The sequence below is a fragment of the Alexandromys fortis genome, unplaced genomic scaffold (assembly GCF_014885135.2).
Source record: "Alexandromys fortis isolate MF-2015 unplaced genomic scaffold, M_Fortis_MF-2015_v1.1 scaffold_198, whole genome shotgun sequence".
Taxonomy (NCBI): domain Eukaryota; kingdom Metazoa; phylum Chordata; class Mammalia; order Rodentia; family Cricetidae; genus Alexandromys; species Alexandromys fortis.
The window spans coordinates 1,674,468-1,692,513 of record NW_026068111.1 but is presented as its reverse complement, the minus strand read 5'-3'; the positions used below and the strand labels follow the sequence as shown (position 1 = coordinate 1,692,513).

The 18,046-nt window shown below is 47.1% G+C and overlaps 1 long non-coding RNA gene across 5 annotated transcripts; it reads left to right on the top strand.

The window, feature by feature from the left end:
• Positions 1-658: 658 nt before the first annotated feature.
• Positions 659-16,656, top strand: LOC126489922 (uncharacterized). Of its 5 annotated transcripts, none has more exons than XR_007589044.1 (5): positions 659-896; positions 10,003-13,059; positions 13,150-13,492; positions 13,590-13,689; positions 13,818-16,656. It is a non-coding gene; the product is annotated as an uncharacterized lncRNA (long non-coding RNA). The 5 variants fall into 5 exon arrangements; XR_007589047.1 differs by having other exon boundaries at positions 10,003-13,492; positions 13,818-14,168; positions 14,650-16,656; XR_007589046.1 differs by lacking the exon at positions 10,003-13,059.
• Positions 16,657-18,046: the final 1,390 nt, after the last annotated feature.

Genomic DNA, 18,046 nt, shown 5'->3' with positions numbered 1-18,046 from the left:
TCTTCTTGTTGTGAGTGCAATGAAAAACAGGTGGTGTCTGCCCTTGAGATGGTTGATTTTAAATGTCCACTTGCCACTACTGAGAACTACTGAGAAGCGCCTGAGCAGGGAGCCTCAGCTGAGGGACTGGCTACATCAGGTTGGCCTATGGGCAGATCTGGAGGGAGGAGCTGGGTTCTCATGATTGCCCTGACAGATGTAGGAAGGCCCACCCTGAATGGCACCTTCTGGTAACAGCACAGAAAAGAAAGCACATGGAAAAAGGAAGGTAATCCTCCTTTTCTCCCTTGACTGTCCCTCTGGCTGCTGAGTTGATGTCCACAGTCGCTGATGCTGATTCCTTCAGTGACATCAGAACCAGTGTTCTTAGAAGTCCAACTCCTATAGAGGACCCGCTCTACAGGAACCTTTCCGGTCTTTGACGCCAGACCCACTGGGCCCGCTGAGGCATTCAGCCTCATGGGCTGAGCAATTACCCATCTCTCAGCCTTTCAGGTGTGATAGAGGGCTTCGTTCCTCTGGAGAAAGCAGAGAAAACAGTCCCCAAAGTCACCGCAAAGTTACCTTTGTGACTTTTAGCCTCTGATGAGATTACGCAACATTCTCAAATAAGGCTGCGGCCAGCAAATTGGGAAATCAATGCCAATGGGAAGACGGTGGTCAGCCCGCTCTGGAAGCACTGACTTACTGTGGAGACAGGAGGTCTTCCAAAAGCCTGCTTCAGGAAAGGGAAGCATAGCTAGCCAGGCGCTGATGACTCTTCCCTCACACCAGTCCTTGGAACAATTACTTCTGAACTTTGGTCCAGAAGGATGAGGCTCCACCGTCCATCAAAGATCCATTTGGCCCATGCTGGAGGGGAGCAGGCTGGAAAAGGAAGGATCACTCCAACACAGGTTGGTCTTAACCAGTCTAGCCCAGCAAAGGTGACAGCACTGTAGCCCCCTAAATCCTTGGTGTCTGTGTAGTGACATGAAAGACATGAGTCTGAGACAGCTGTTAATTGTGATTCTTGAGAAAGGTGGCATAAACAGATTCCTGCCAATTGAAAGTTTTAATTAGATTTATTAATTCCAGAATGCGGTTGAAACTGTGGTGAATATTGATTATAATGGCCTGTATTTTAAATATAATTAATTCATGATCTACATAATTGCTCATTACCTGTACCTTAATTGTGGGGCATAAAACCTTGTTTATCACTCACACAGTACTAATGGGAAGACGGGCTCTCTCCGATAACTTAGGATTCTTGATATTTTGTTGTTGTTGCGGAAGAGAGCAACAAGACATTTCATTTTCTTTCGTGGCAGAGAGAGGGAGAGAAAATAGGAGCCTGTATCTCCAATGACAACCGGTATGCAGGGACAACCTGATAAACACAGGGCGTTTATGATTCTTTCATGACTGCATTCTCTGACAAGATAAAGTAAATACTCTTTTGTGGGACTGTACAACGGCACAAGGCTAAAGCTACTGTCCAAGGAAGCCGGGGGAAAAAAAAACGTGAGGATAAATACTCTGTGTCTGAGGCTGCTCGTGGGCAACGAGGGTATCCTAGCAGCGTGACAATTTTCATATAATAACATGAAGAATTTCAGGGTTTTTCTTCATCTTATTGCTAGTACCGGCACAATACATCTTTCTTAGGGGAAAAAATTAGACAAATCTATGGAACTTTGTATTTTTCTCATATCCCATAAATCCTAAAGATAGTTCATGTGCTTATTACTGTTGGCATTTTTTTAAGTCCAAGCAAAATCTGAACTCTGTGTGTGTGAGTGTGTGTGTGTGTGTGTGTGTGTGTGTGTAAAAGAGAAACAGACAGACAGACAGAAAATATGAGGTATCTGAGATTTTAGTGACTTTGGATTCTGCAGTGATTTTTGCAACCATTTCCCAAAGACTGTAATGAAAGATGGGGGAAGGGTCCGTGGACATCTGTTTGGGTCTGTGCACAGCCTAGCATGTCCAGTGGGGGTTGTGCACCTGTTTCATGGAGCCTGTGAATGTCAACTGTAATGACTAACTTCATCTAGTCAGAGCTGCAAACCAAGATTATGGAAGAGCTGGCGAGGCAGCCACCAGGACTGCTTTCCCCGATGCTGCCTGGGTTCTGGTTCTGGGAGGATGGTTCTGGAATCGAGTCCGTTGACATGGGCATTTTCACCAAGTGGGGACCTTCACAAATCTTTCAGCATTCGTTTGTGTGAATGGAGTGTGTATGCTGTGAGTGTATGTGTGGGCGTGAATGCACCTGTCTGTGTGTCTGTGTGTCTGTGTGTGCATGAGTGTGTGTATGTATGTATATGTATACTTGTGCATGTGTGTTTGTGTGTCTGCATATAGAGGCCAGATATGTACATGACCACAGACACACGGGCGTGCATTTGCCTCTGTGTGTCTGTGTGTCTGTGTGTGCATGAGTGTGTGTATGTATGTATATGTATACTTGTGCATGTGTGTTTGTGTGTCTGCATATAGAGGCCAGATATGTACATGACCACAGACACACGGGCGTGCATTTGCCTCTGTGTGTCTGTGTGCAGAGGCCAGACATGCACATGCACCCAGACACACAAGCAAGTGCATGCCTATGTGTATGTATGTGTGTAGATGTGCATGTTTGTGAGTGTACATGCATGTGTGCATGTGTGTGTGTGTGCACACATCTGTGTGTGTCTGTGTATGGAGGCCAGAACTTGGGCTTGGATGTCTTCTTCCATCTCTCTCTACCGTATTTTTGGAGACAAGGATGCTCACTGATCCTGGAATTCACCATTTAGGCCAGATGGACAGCATGCATGCTCCCAAACCTGACTGACTCACCTCTGTCCATCTAGAGCTGGGCTAACAGGCCTATGCTGACCTGCCTAGCTTTTACATTGTGCTGGGGATCCAAGTTCAAGTCCTCATGTTTGCATCTCTAAGCCATCTTTCCAGCCCCACCATCCTTAATGCCTTAAAATGTAGGTTTTAATGTTTTGTGTTACAGTCTCACTATGTACCCCAGGCTGGCCTTGAACTTAGCATTCTACTGCCTCAGCCTCCCAAGATCTGGGGCTGAGTATAGGAGCCTTAGGTTACTTCTACTTTCTGTATTAGAGATGGAACCTAGTGCCTAGCATACTGGGTAAGCATCCTACCACTGAGCTACAGGCCCTAGCAATGCATTCATATTCAGACTTTCTGAGACACAAACATAGTCCTTATGGGGTAGATATGTTTCATCCTAAAACCAGCTCTCTGATGTTCTTGATCCATCCAGAAACATAAGTCAAATAATGCACAGTGTTGTGCTATTGACCAAGAACAAATGACTTGTTTTACCTAAATAGTCAAGTCTGTATGAAGTCTTAGGATGCTGTGGAGATTGGGCTAGAAAAGGAAGGAAGCAGACAATGACAGAGCATTTAACAGGAAGTCATGTTCTCACCTGTGGATGCTTCTCCTGGCACCTGAAAACACACGTCCAAGACTATGACAAAAGCCACCTCCCACAAAAGCTAATGCTAAGAGGAAGTCCCTGGTAAACAAAGCTATTGCATCCAAAGGCAGCGTCCTTCTCCTTATACTGATCCTGGAGATGAGGGTGCATTGAGCCCCTGGGATGGTGACTCTCCCGGACTCAGAATCTCTTCCTGTGTAGAGGGCCATTTCAGAAAAGTGGGACCACCCTATGGGCTGGGGGGTCTGAACTGAACGAAAAGGAAGCATGAAGAAGCCAGCTGAGTCCCAGCATTCATCTCTCTCTGCGACCTGACTGCAGAGGCAATGTGACCAGTCTCTCTGAGTTCTCCCTGCCATGACTTCCCCTGTACCCTCATACTCTGAAGCTAAGCCAATACTTCCTTCCTTGAGTTCTTCTAGCAAGAAGCACAGTTGCATCGCATCTGGACACCATGCTTACAAAACCTGGGTGACGTCAGCACAGACAATGACTTTCTCATTATTATGGAGAAACGACATTAATGTTATGATGTCAGACACTGGCAAGATTGGTTCCTTTGGAGGCCTTTGTTCTGGTCTTGCATCTAGCTGCCTTCTGCATTTGTCCTCATCTTTGGGACGGCCTCCACCCTAATTTTCTTGTCCTATAAAGACCCTGGTCATAGTGCATCGGACTCAACCACGGCCCGATATTAACGTCCTTACTCGGACACACTTGAAGATAGTTGGGGCTAAGACCTCAGCATACACACTGGTCAGAGGGCCTCACATCTGCCCTGCACAAGTAGTCAAGTGAAAAGTTGTTCAGAGGTGAGAATACTACTTTGTGTATATAAACTATGAGATGGCTTTTGGGTTATAAACTATTAAGGACATTTTTTCAAAAGTAGCCATCCCTGAGGATGGCTAGCAAGATGGTGTCAATCTGGTCATCTGGTTGGTGAAGAAACGTATTGTGGAGCCAGAGGATCCAAAGTCAATCCCAGGACCCCACATGGCAAAAGAAGTTGTTTTCTAACCTCCCACAGAGGTACTGTGGCTTCATCTGCACACACACACACACACACACACACACACACACACACACGACAAATAAAACAAACATAATTGAAGTAAACTAATAACCACAGTTCCCCCCCAGAGCCTGCACTAAGGGCACATCTCCAGCAGTGAGTCTCATCTGAGGGGCAGAGTCGTGCCTGGAAACATTCGGTATTATCTGGAGGATGGGTACTTTTTGTCCAGCTTCAGGGACGACTTGCTACTGGCATTTGGTAGAAAGTGGTCAGAAACCTGGCTGCTCTGCTTTCTGCCCCATGCTCACAAGCCTCCCTAGTCCAACAGAAACCACTGTAGTAACCAAGTAAAAGGCCCTGTCTAGAAGGTCTTATTGACCTTTCTTTCTATTGAATCTATATACTTAGAGGAAGAAGGATGAGGGAGGAGGGAGAAAAATCGGAGAAGTTGCTAGTCAGGGATTTCTTGAGGACCCATGGTGCCCACTTGTCTCTTAATGTCTTTGTGGCCTGACAGCCATCTAGCAATGGCCAGTCCACCTGGTGATTTACGACCATGTCCCTGCAGTTGGAATAACTTCTACTCTCCTACCCCATAAAGTCTAGAAAGTTTTTCATAATGCTCACAACGCTAATCATAAAGTGGATGAGTCCAGGCAAGGGGCCATGTGAGTCCTTGAAGGCCTCAGACAGCCTGGAACTAGGTCTGCCCTAGGCCCTCGATACCAGCATTAACATTCCCCCATATTTTCTCCTCCTCTTCCATCTCATCTCAAGCTGCATCTAAACTTAACAAGCTCCCCTGTGACCCAGGAAGAGATCAGAGAGCTCCTTGCATTCCTAAGATTGGGGGATGGGAGCAGGTTCTAATAGCAAATGGAGCCAGAGAGGAAATGGCAGGCCAGGAAATGGCAGAGGAAATGGTGGGCATGCAGGAGTCTCCACTGTTTGACAATCAGAGGCCTGGAGAAGAGGGAGAAGTCTTGCTTGTCCAGGATCTCTAGAAACTTTAGTGGAGGCCAAGTGTTTTTTCCTAGTGGGCCCACCCAGCATAGTGACCCTTCTTCATTGAGGCCTCTCTGCAGGGATTAGCTGATCAGGAATCTCCCTTCCAGGCCTGATATGCTAGTTCCACCTTGAGAAGCCTTTGGTTCTCCATCCTCCCTGTGGTATTACTGAAGCTACCAAGTTGCCAAATATACCTCGGGTGAGGTTCTGGGGCAGCTCAGAGACTGAGGGACTGAGCTGCAGGGGGTGGGGTGCCCTTCATTTCCGAGCAAGTGAGAGGTGGAAGTTGGTGTAGGGAGAACCCCCTCCAATGCCTTCACAGTCGTTCCAAAGATGCTCTGGGCTTTGAAGGCCTTCTGGTCTGTGACAGGCAGAAAGAAGGTAGGCGTCTGTATTTTCAGGAAATGGGCAAAACTAGGCAGAAGTTGGTCTCAGTTGAGCGTTATGTATAATCTGAGCTGGGACATGTAACTCCTGGTGGCTATAGGCTCCTGAATGAGGGTCATCTCCCGAGAGAAGAGCCACCAATTACACCCCACATTACACTAACAAAGTCGCTTCTTTCCCAACATCAGGAAGAAGCAAATACCGCAAGAGAAAGAAGAAGCTTTCTCTTCCATGGCGAAAGAGGGCAGGCCAGAGATTCAAGCACTTGGCATAGGCAGCATAGGGATGAGCTGGAGGCTCCGACGGCCATTCTCTGCCTCCTGCAGAGGGGCACCCATGCCTGCCGGGGGGGGGGGACTTTGGGAAAGATGGAAATGAAAAATGCAATTGTCCCAGGACCCCTGGAATGCCCTCCCTCATTATGTCTGAATTAAACGGGATTCTTTTGATCAAATGGGTTTATACGGAAACCATTCTGAGGGGCAGGAGTGAAGTCAGTAACTACAGGGCAAACAAAATGTGTGCTCCCTGTAAGCACGGCCCGCTCTGAGCGCCTTCTGTTCACGTCAACCTTGTCTTCTCCAGCTGTTGTTTGGACCAAGCACAAAGGGCCTTTGCTACTACAAGGTGGAGCTGGGTTGTAGCTGTGAGCAGTGACATCCCTTTGCGAAGAGCAGGGTTAAGGAGGGCAGTGCACCTACCTGGTACGGTAGAACACGCTTGTAATCCCAGCACTCGGACACCGAGGCAGGAGGATCAAGAGTTTGAGGCTAACCTGAGCTCCACAGCAAGACACTGTTTCGAAAACCAGCCAATCAGCCAATTGATCAATCCATGGAGGTCGACACTAGAGCATCCTAAGAGTACTTTACAATCATCGATACGTATGATTCGGGTTGCCTATGTCCATGGGCACTGGTAGTGGCTGTCCCATGCTGTAGACCAGAAAGCAGGCCTAGAGAGGTGTCAAAGTCATGTGGGTGAGAATCCAGATCCTGAAGTCCCTGAGGAAATCTGTGTTAGCCCCACTGAGAACTAACATCCTTCCCTCTCTAGGAGGTTGTTGAATGAATAACAGTCCAGGCTTCACTTGCTGTTAAAGAACTGCCCAGAAACATAGTATCTCCCACTTCAGAATCCCATGGTAGGGAGAGGATCTGGGAAACACCACAGAGTGGGAAGACTGAGGCCCAGAGCGGGGAGATCACATGCCTAAGGCTGCGAGACTGGCTGCTGGCTCAACTAAGATTAGGTCTTGCCATTCCAACTGCCGAGTATCAACTCACGGAGCAGATTGTTTCAGAGGCTGGGGGACAAGGGAGGGGATTGTATGATTATCAGTGAAATCGATCAACAAAGTCACTGTTTAATTAAAAAATATATCAAAACCTTTCTTGATAATGATCGACCTGCTACAGTGGAGCAATTAAAGCCGTGATTTTATTTACTGAGTTACTGCCAACTCCGATGATTTTTTTTTCCAATACCCCTGTGATAACTCAATTGGAAATATGTGGGAAGATGTAGTCATATAAAGCTCTTCCTTAAGATAACTCGTGTCACAGCCAACCAGGGAGTTTATGTGATGGGCCCATTGCACCAGCAAAGTCCCCTCTGTGCCATTCAGCCTCCAATGGCTCTAGTGGGGCCCGTCAGGAGTCTAAGCTGGGGCCCATATTTGAACGGGTGAAGTGCACCCCCCCAACACGTTCAGCAGCTCTGAGGCCGCTGCACATTCATGGTAATTAGGGATGGATGCTTTTTAAGGCTTAATATTAAGTTTTGAATTCAAATTAAACTTTCATTAGAAGTTTTTTATTTCAACTGAGGTACTTTGCTATGGACATGGGTGGTTGTGCCCTTCAAAATTAGATTAAGATTTGAACTCTCACTGTGGTAGAAGTAGGAGATGGAGCCTTTCAGGGGTGACTAGGTTGGGAGGGTGACCCCCCAGGGCATGGGATTAGTGCTTTTACATTGGGCTCCAGAGAGCATCTTTACCCTTTCTGCCTTGTGATGACACAGAGAGAAGTCACTGTCTATGAACCAAGAGCCAGCCCTCACCAGACACCGAACCCGCTGCTGCCTTGATCTTAGGCTTCCCGGTCTTGAAAACTGTGAGAGATAAATTTCTGTTGTTTAGAAACCACCCAGTTTGTGGCATTTTGTTATAGCAGCCCAGATGGACTAAGATGCCAACATATCTCCCACTCCCACGTGCCACTTTGTGGATGATGCTGAGGGGGAGTGAGAGCCTAGAATTCCCCAAGCAGACAAGCTCTTCTGCTTCGGAGTCATGATGGAGGGCTTATGTTCTGGGCTGAGAACTCCCAAAGCCACGTGTGTGTTGACTCTGAAAAGCGAAAGGATGGGCCTGCGAACATTGAGAACTTTGATAAATGCGCACCTCTTTAGTTCCATGCCCAGTATGTTCATATCCCAAGAAAGAACCCCACGGTTAATTAAAACAGGGAGATGCCACGTATGTCACTTGCCTTTGTGGATTACCACGCTAAAAGCTGTGGGATGTCAGAATCAATAAATTAGTTTAATTCTTGGTTTATCATCTTCCTAATATGCTAGACCTCAAGATGCTATCCTTATGCCGTACCTATAGACACAACTCGGAGAACCCATGTGACGAAGTCCTACTGAGGCAGAACGAGGCAGAAACTGATTATTAATCAAGAGAATCACAGGCAATAGGATGAACCATCTGCCAGGGGTCGGGAGACCCGGATTTTGGTCTAGACTCTTCCGTTAATTAGCTGTGTGACTTTGGGGGAGATCACATTCCTCTGGGCCTTGGTTTACTTGCCTGTAAAATGAGGGGCTCTAATTAGGTCATTCCTAAGGCCTCTTCTGGCTCTAACGTATGATGTTTTCCGATCCGAGAGATTTATCTACTGATGGGCTGTCTCTCTGTCCATTAGCTGTCATAGCTCAGGCTGTCAGTTGCAGGGTCTGTGAAACACCTGGAATATCTCTCAGAGCAGGCAGAATGGGCTACGGTACCCCCAAAGCCATCTGGATACGACTGCCACCTGTGAGTTCCTGCCCACCACAGGATAATGGCTATACCTCACCCCCTTCCACATCCCCCTCTCCCAGAGACCCTTCGTCCACGTTGCCCTGTGATATGAGTCTTGGGTTTTTGTTTGTTTGTTTGTTTGTTTTGTTTTGTTTTGAGATAGATTTTCATTATGTATCCCAGAATGGCCTCAAACTCATCATCTGCCTTCCTCATGTCTCAAGTCTTGACAAGATGAGGGTATTATCTGACTGACATTGTAACGTTTAAGAAAGCTAGGCTTGATGAGGAAAAAAAAAAAAAGCCATGCCAGACATGGAGACAGGACTGCATTCAGGAATGTGTTGATAGGGTGCTGTTCAGAAGATCTTTGTGGGACTCTCTCACTGGGTGGTTAGTCTCAAGGACCCCACAGGAATGGATGACTGCGAAAAATAAAGGCCTAGAAGGCTGCAGGAATGAGATACTGGGTAGAGACGAGGACAGTCGGAGTGGCATGTACACATGATACGTTCCGGGTGTGCTGAATCTACATCCATGTAAGAGAGCAGGAAGTGGGGAGTCCCATGACATCCCAGGCCACAGAAGAAACTCCTGAGTGCTCATGTGTCAGGATGTCTCTGTGCTCAAACAGGTGACAGAGAGACATTTCTTCAGGAACATGGTGAGGCGGATGCCATCATGGACAGCAGCCATGAACTTTACATGTAGCCGTGTATGCTGCGCTCGAGGTGTTCTAGTGTGTAGGACAGCTCAGATAAAGCCATCCTCGAAGGCACAGTAGGATAAGGCAGGTGGAACGAGAGATAAGCCCCTCCCCCAGATTCCCAGACTTGTAAAAGGAGGAGGGAGGGCCTCACAAACTCCCCCTCACAGCTCAGTCTCCTCCTGCTCATTCTAGTGATCAGCGCAAGCCTGGGGTCTAAGGAGAGATGGTGCCTGGTTATCCATGCTGTTCATTTTAGTGTTGGTGGTCGCAGGGTCTCTACTAAGTGGGGTGAAGTATAGAAGGAGGAATGAGAGGCATAGATAAGAACCGGAACAGAACCTCTGCCCTGGGACAGAGCACAGGAAGTAGCTGCTCATTTTCTTTCTTTCATTCTCATACAGGAGGTGACTAAGAGGAGGCAACTGTCATGGTAAAAAATAGTTAAGTATTGATTAACATCTTCCCTTAGCAGGAATGTTATCACACACAAACTCTGAGAATCGGAAGGCCCACACCACTCTAAAGGGAGTGAATTATGCTTCCTGTAGACCTAAGAGCCTAGATAGCCTCATGCATCTACCTGAGCAGAGGCTGTCCCACAAGGGCAGTCTGCACTTCACTAAACTGAATGAGAATTCTCCAGATTCGGAAAGACCAGCGTACCCTCACTTTGCTCTTCTTTTCTTTGCTATATGCTGGCATTAAAAAATGTCACCTAGGTTGCTAAAAGACCTTGTTCTTGCTGGCTCTTTTTTTTTTTTTTCCAAACTTGACCAAAGCTAGAGTTATCCGGTAAGAGGAACATCAACTGGGAATATGCCTCCATTGGAAAGGCCTGTAGGGACATTTTCTTGATTAAAGATCAGGGTAGGTGGTGGGATCCCTGCCTGGCAGATGGCCCTGGACTGTATAAGCAAACAGCTTAGAAAGTCAGTGGGAACAAGCCGATAGGCAGCACCCTTCCATGGCCTCTGCATCAGCTCCTGCCTCCAGGTTCCTGCTTTGAGTTCCTGCCCTGACTTTCCTTCATGATAGACTATGAACTGTCAGATGGAACAAATCCCTCCCTCTCCAAACTGCTTCTGATCATAGTGTTTATGTTAGTCATAGAAAACAGTCAAGGAGGGCCCTTGTGGATGTCTGCTGGTGGTAGCTGGTTTGAGATATCAGACCTGAGTGTCAGAGACCCCAAAACACTGTCTGAAGCTCTCTCCCTCTCTTTCTCCCTCCTTCTCTCTCTAATGCCTTTGTCTGGTGTCTCTCAATAATAGCTACTGTAACTCAATCTGAAGAAAAATACAAAGGCTCCATTGACTACTGTGATCAGGGACCCCGAATCAAGTTTCCTGAGGTTGTAGCCATCTTTTCTTTCTCTCCATTTTGCCTCCTGTGGCCATGACCTCATTCAACAGTTACCAACACTGAAGACTGCTGGAGAATACCGAGACAATATGTCCTATTCTCCAAACCAAAGAAGGAGAGAGGGGAGAAGAAAGAGGAAGGAGGAGGAAGAGGGGTAGGAGGGAGAGAGAGAAGTAAAGAGATGCAGAGAGATAGAGGCGGCAGAGAGACAGACAAGGTTAACATGTGTTCTCATGAGGCCACAGGAGCTGCCCGTTGCCAGAATTTGACGTCATGTTGAGTGTTGTCAACCACACATCATTTCATACAACAGTGTGGCTGGTCCCTTGCATATGTCCCCACAGCAGCAGAGACTTTTCTGGCTGCATCTCCCTCTGCTGCAAAGATCAGGAGAGACTGTTCTCTCATGCGCAAGGTTTGCATCCTCTAGCGATCCTGGCTAGCTGCTTTGGAGCCACTCATCGCCAGATTGTCCCCTCTGCTCACCTTTAAGGTCATCGAGGCTGGCTGCTCTCATCTTTTCCAAGTAGTTGGCACAGTTCTACTCATGTCCATAGGAACAAGAGGATGCCATCTCTTTAGGATCTGTCTTGGAGACAGGGCGTTTTCCACAAAGCATCACCCGATCCCACATCCCCAGACCCCACTCAGCAGCCAATAACCTTGGGCAGTGTTTCTCTCCTCTCCGGGTCTCAGGGACATCAATCGTAACCAAAGTGATCCAGATTATTGGATCATAAAGATGGTGAATGTCAGTGGAGTGATCCACACACAGCACTCATCACCATTGCTGAAATTCTGGATTTCCAAAAAGCACTGTGTGACCCTTCTAGTATGTCCTGCAAGCTCCCAGGGCTGTGTTCTTGGTCACCGATGCTGGGAAGAGATGGGAACAGACTTCTCCCTTTTGTTTCGACTCTTTAGTCATCCTTGTCATCAACAACTCCTTCCATGATAGTCTTAGAGTAGGTACTCTGCTCTGTCATCTGCAGAAAAGACTCCCCAATATCCATTTTGTCGCCTGGAAAGAAAAGGACCTGATAACACACGTGTCAGGACCTATTTTCAGTTCTTTGCAAGTCAGAGCTTGCCTCCATGCCTTTTCCAGTCCCTCAGGACTTTTAGATATACTGTTTAAATATTTATAAACTGTTACAATTATTTATTAAAGGTTTATGTTGTTATTATATTTAGTACGGAGTATTCATTTCTCCCTCCAAAAATAACAGGACTTTCCATTAAACTATGTGCGTTAACGATGCAGTAAATTGTCTTTTAAAGCAATAGAGAAAGTTTCTCTCTCCTTTGACAATCCTAAGTATCCTTATTTAAAAGTAGGGATCCTTCCTCACTGGAGAATGCATCGCTCCCGATTCTCTGAATGCTGTTCTATGCGGACTGAGGAAATGTTTAGTGCTTATGCAGAGAAATTCTTGCCTTAGAAATCATTGTCCAGCTGAAAGCAATGGATGCTCTGGAGTTGGCCAGTTCCTTCTGTGCACGCTGCTGTTGTGTGCATACAAGTGAGCACGAGTGCGTCTTTTCAAGAGTGTCTCAAAGTAGATCAGCCTTGCTTCCTCCCTCCCTAGCTTTCTTCCCTTCTGCCTTCCTCTCTTCCAGTTTAACCCAATCTGTGCTAACAGTGAGAATGATGCTAAATGCAAACAAACAAACAGAAACCAGATGAGAAGCTCTACTCTGAGGAGCCGGGTAGTTAAGAGCACTCGCTCGCTCTTCCAGGGGAAGAGGCTTCAGTTCTTAGTGCCCACATTGGGCAGCTCACAACCATCTACAGCTCCAGCTGCAGGGGATCTCGCAACCAACTGACACCTGCATTTATGTGCACATACCTGGACACACACACACATACACACACACACACACGCACACACACACACACACACACACACATTTAAAACTAAAATCAATCTTACGTAAAAAGAAATCCTACCCTGAAAGATTTGCAGGCTCCAATGGCAGATGAAAATCAACAAAAGCAATGTCATATGAACGGAAACTCGCAACAGAAAGGAGCAAACAGAAGTCCACCAGGAAAAGGAAGAAGGGTCCACACGGCAGAAGACTAGTTCTTTGGTGTATGTATCATCTGTACACCCCGCATGAGGCTAGATTTAGAGAAAAGCAGCTCGCTTTTCCTTGGAGTGAAATGTCTCTTCCTTCACTAGGTTGTCAAGCCACCGGTCTGGATTTGTTGCTTAGGCTAGTTGACCACTGCTCCTACCTGCAGAGACTTTGTCCTGTAGGGACATATAGTAATATCTGCAGCCGTTTGACAGATGAGTAAGAGGACATTGGCATGTAGAGGTTGGAGCTGAGATGTGCTGCCAAACGCCCATAGAAGCTCTCAATACAACCCTCCATCCCTGAATGTCCACAATGCCCAGATTGGTGCTGAGAAAAACTGGGCAGCTTCTGGAGGACTCTGAAGGGTTCCTGTGAGCCTGTCATGAAATTCCTGGAGGAAGCATTGCAAAGGCAAGGGCCAGAATGTTCCTGAGGAGACTGAAGGTAGTGCCTTTTGAATGTGTATCTCATTTTTTTGTGTCATTTAAGCTCTCAAAAATAAATATTAATAGAGCCTTTCCTCTTTGTTTTTTTTTTCAAGGTTATTTTGAAAGCTGATTTTTTCCCCACCCCCACGTCTAGAAACCAAGAGATCAGGATTCTAGACTTGACTCATCCATCAGCAGATGCTATGACTTGGGGTAACCTAGATCCTCTCCTCTGTAGGCTTACTTCTGTAACCACTGGGGACTTCAGGGAGCTGTGCTATCCTGTTTTTTTTTTGTTTGTTTGTTTGTTTGTTTTTGTTTTGTTTTGTTTTGTTTTTCAGTATGATTCTGGAAAGCCCCTGGAATGCCCCACAGGGAAATAAAAGGCCAAGGATGCGGAGTGTTTCAAGGATCTCCTTGGAGCAGAAAGAATTAAATAAAAACCCAATGAACCTGAGCTGGATCGGCTGCCCTCTTGTTCCTGGCAGGTCCCAAGGCATCCGAGAGGCACCACGGGACTTCATACATTGTGGATGTGTGTGCTCACCATGGAACGGAAGGAGAGAGCAAGATGAGCCTGGTTATGCAGTCCCTGAGGATTAGAGGCCATGGTGGTCCCTATTGTCTGTGGGTGAAAACTGAGGGCTACCCCCCCTTCCCCCTCTGCTGGAAACTTAGGAGCACGCTCACTGGTAAAAGTCCTGAGACAACTGCTACGATTTCCAACCTCTGGCTGTACCGCCTCTCTAACCTCCAGATGAGAGTTCCATTCTTTTCCTTGGAAATCTAATTCCCTCTGCTTGCTGCTCAGGGTCCTAACACACACTGCCATGGGCCCCTGGGCCATGTTCTGGAGGCAGGGGCTATTACCTTGATAACCCGAAAGGAATCTATCTCCGGAAGTCAGCCATCTTTCACCCTGCACTTGAACCTGCAGGACTCTATCTTGCTTGCTTGTAAAGGAAGCTGTCTGAAGGCCACATATAAATTCATACATTCCTAGAATTTAGTTTAGAGGACCCAGAGGGGCTCCTGAAGGAACAGACCGATTTCAGACCTGCTCCGGTGCCCCGGAGAGTCAGCAGGCTGCCAGTCCATTCTTCCCACTCAGAGAGTTGGGGGCGCTTACGACATAATTGAAGCATTAGTAACAGTTTCTTTCCCCTTCTCCAGGCGTTCCCAGAGGTCTGCCGTTTGCTTTGCAGGAACCGTTGGCATTAAATACGCTGGGTGTCTGCACAGCAGTGAGGTGGTTAATTTTGACTGGATATTATGCTCTATAACCACTTGGCATTTAACTTGAAAAATGACTTTCTGCATCACCTGTCAGCGTACCAGTTCTCATCAAATAAGTGAGTGAGAAAAAATTTTAAATTTCAATTTCCTGATGCTATTAGACACTACTTCTTCCATACTTAAACAGTTTAGCAGGGCATGGGCAGGCTTTGGTATGCAGGCCGTGTTTCGCGCTACATGCCGTTACGATAGCTATTTTTTTGTTTAAAGGGTAAAGAGATGCATGGATCTTTATCTGGAGGTTAGAAAAATGTATTGCAGGAGCAAGGCCAATCAGGCTCTGGGTAACTTTGAACTGGTACCGGCCCAGCAATCACCGTAGAGGACTTGACACGTCAGAAGCGGCTTAGAAATGAAGTAACGGCGGAGAGTAACCTTGCTCAGTACTTCAGGGGGAAATTGATCACTCATGTTAGCATTAATCTATTTTTACTGTTCCTTTGGTCAATTATAATTCAGTAAACCATGCCGGAGCCTTGCGTTCATGAACTCTCTCTATGTTTAAGATTAAAACCCCAGGCTCCTCTGCTCCGGTGAATTAGAGATCTCTCCCACGCCTCGCAGTTCAAACAGCTTCGTTAGCGTCCCCTCATTTTGTTTAGACATCCTTGAAATGAAAAGCCTGTGGAGAGATGACAGCATTTGATTTCTGCATTGCGGAGCCACTTTCTAATAAGTCCTCGTTTTTGTACCTTGACCCAGGCAGGAACTAGATGGGTGACTAAGTGGGGTTCTGCTGACTGCATCCTGGGGTAGGACCCAGGCCCCAGCAGACTGCCAGCTTACTGCCCCCTCCCCCCCCCCCCGCCACTTTCATTCTATTTATCATCTGTCCATCCATCCATCTGTTTCTTAAGCAGCATTTAGCTGTGTAGCTCAGACTGAACTAACTCTATAATCCAGGCTGGATTTTATGATCCTCCTGCCTCAGCTTCCAGTGAGCTGGGATTCCAGGAGTATGCCACCATTCCTAGGCCTGTTCTGTTTCCTTAAATGAAACAACACCAAGCCTCTCCTCACATGCCCACCTCTGGGATAGCTGGCACTCGGAGAAGTTATGTGACTGTTCCCGAGATCCTGCATCTGAAGAAGGCTTGTGACACTGCCTGGCCTCCTGCAGTAAGAGTTGGACCAGCCTATAATTTTATCTCTCAAACTTTCATTTTCTGCTCTCTTTGTGCCTAGACTTAACTTTTCTATATCTTGGGGAGGTGCTCCCAGAAAGAATAAATCATTTAAGGTCTTAGACACTTGGGATAAGGTAATCCTTTACTTTGTCCAAAAGGTGTGTGTGTACATGTGTGTGTGTGTAAGTATATGTGTATGTGTGTGCTTGTGCATGTTTGTGCATATATGTGTGTACATATGTATGAAGTCACTCCTGTTTTATAGATGAGAACGCCCAGACTGAGTGGTCTGAACTGACCTGTGGCAGACAGAGCTGGAAAAAAAAGTGTAAATTTCATTTTGCACAGAAGCTATAGTATTAACTATGCCAGCAAATGCAACAGGAAGGGCTTCCAGCACGGGGCATATCTTCGGTTCTCGTCTGACTATTCTCTAGCCTTGTTTTGTTACTTCACAACCCTTCTATAAAAGCACCAGGTGACTAGCAACAAGGGACAAGGGACGTCTACTGCTGTCGGCCCGTACCAGCAACCCAGAGACCCGGCCGTCAGCCCGAGGGAGGCTATTTGTCTCCATCGGAAACATGAACCAGATTTCCCCGTAATGGGCTCCATATTTTGGCCAAGCCGCCTCAGATGTCTGGCCAATAGAAAAGCCGTGTCCTTCCTGCACAATTTCAGCCCTAAGAATCTGTGACTCTCACTCCCTGGAGGCCCAGGGAACAGGAGGAGGGCGGGCTTGAAATCAATAAATGGATTGCACACCTTCAGGGCCCTGCCATTTGTCATCTCTGACCTACACAGGCATTCTGGGATCATACTAACCCGTGCTACGCGAGTTCCCACCCCCTCTCTCTTATCCCCGACTCTGAACCCTCAAAATATTGCTTCAAGTTCCAGGAGGCTGGGTGGCGAGAGGTGGGGTGTGACAGAAACAGAGATCTAACAGAAGATGAGGGGCAGAAAGCATCCAGAGTGCTGGTGCCGGCTGAGTGGCTCCAATGCCATCCTAGTACCTCTGAGCTCAGCCGGGGCCCTTGGACCCTTCCTACACTGCCTTCCAGGAGGAGAGCCCTGTTGTACTTCCTAGAAAGCCACATTCAGAATATGGGCTCAGTGTGATGTCCACACTCGGCAAGCACATCCTTTAAAGCCATCCATCCATACATCAAAAATCCAGTTTTGAGGTATCCATGATGCATCGGGCTTCAGCTTTGAGGTGCTCAGCATCTTCCCGTCTCCATCCTGTACTCAGGAAATGCCTTCTAGTAGGATGCTTAGAGCTCAAAAGGGAGCTGAGGTGTTGGGGACTCAAGGAGAATGTCTGCATCCCTGAGGCTGAAGGGACACTGGGAAGAGGCATCATGTCGGGGATCTGGGCTCTGGCATTATCTCTATAAGCTAGGGCAATTGAGGACGGGGCTGGCTGGAGGCTGAGGAGCCAAGTGCTGGTGCGGGCACCCTCTAACTCAGGTTCTTAGTGACCCCACAGCAGTCCATCGGGGCTCAAGGTCTAAAGCTGGAGACTGGTAAGGAGAGCAGGAAGAAGGAAGACAATAGAAAAGACCCAGCTAGTAATAGGGTTCCTAGATAGCCTTTGGAGGGGACTCTCAAGACAGTGGGTGACCTCTGGAAGGCTGATTCTCACTCTGCTCTCTCAGACCTTACCCCCACCCCGCCATTAAGAGAGCCGGACCACAGGCTGCTTTGCAAATGCTCCCCAAGTCTGTCCGTCTGTGTCCCAGGCCCCTAGGAATGTTTCCCTGGAGCCACACCTCAAGTTGGCTGTCGGGAGCTAATGTCCTGTCCTTCATATCTTTCTTTAATCACGAGAGAGTAATTGCAGATATTTAAACACTCGAGTTTCCTGCAGGAGTTTCTGTTCTGGGTTTTATAGGCCTTTTATAACAGAACAAATCACAGTTTGGATGAAATTCTGGGAATTCTCTTGCAGGATAATCGTGCCTAGATTGCCTCCCCACTGCTTGCTTAATGCGCCTGTCCAAGTTTGGGATTTACTAGGGAGCCAATTTGTTTTTAAGAAATTAACAAAACCACTACCTAAGTACCACATTGAACATAAAGTTTTTTTTTTTTCCTTTTATTCATTTTGGTGAAAGGGGAAGAAAATCCCCCACATTCTGCAA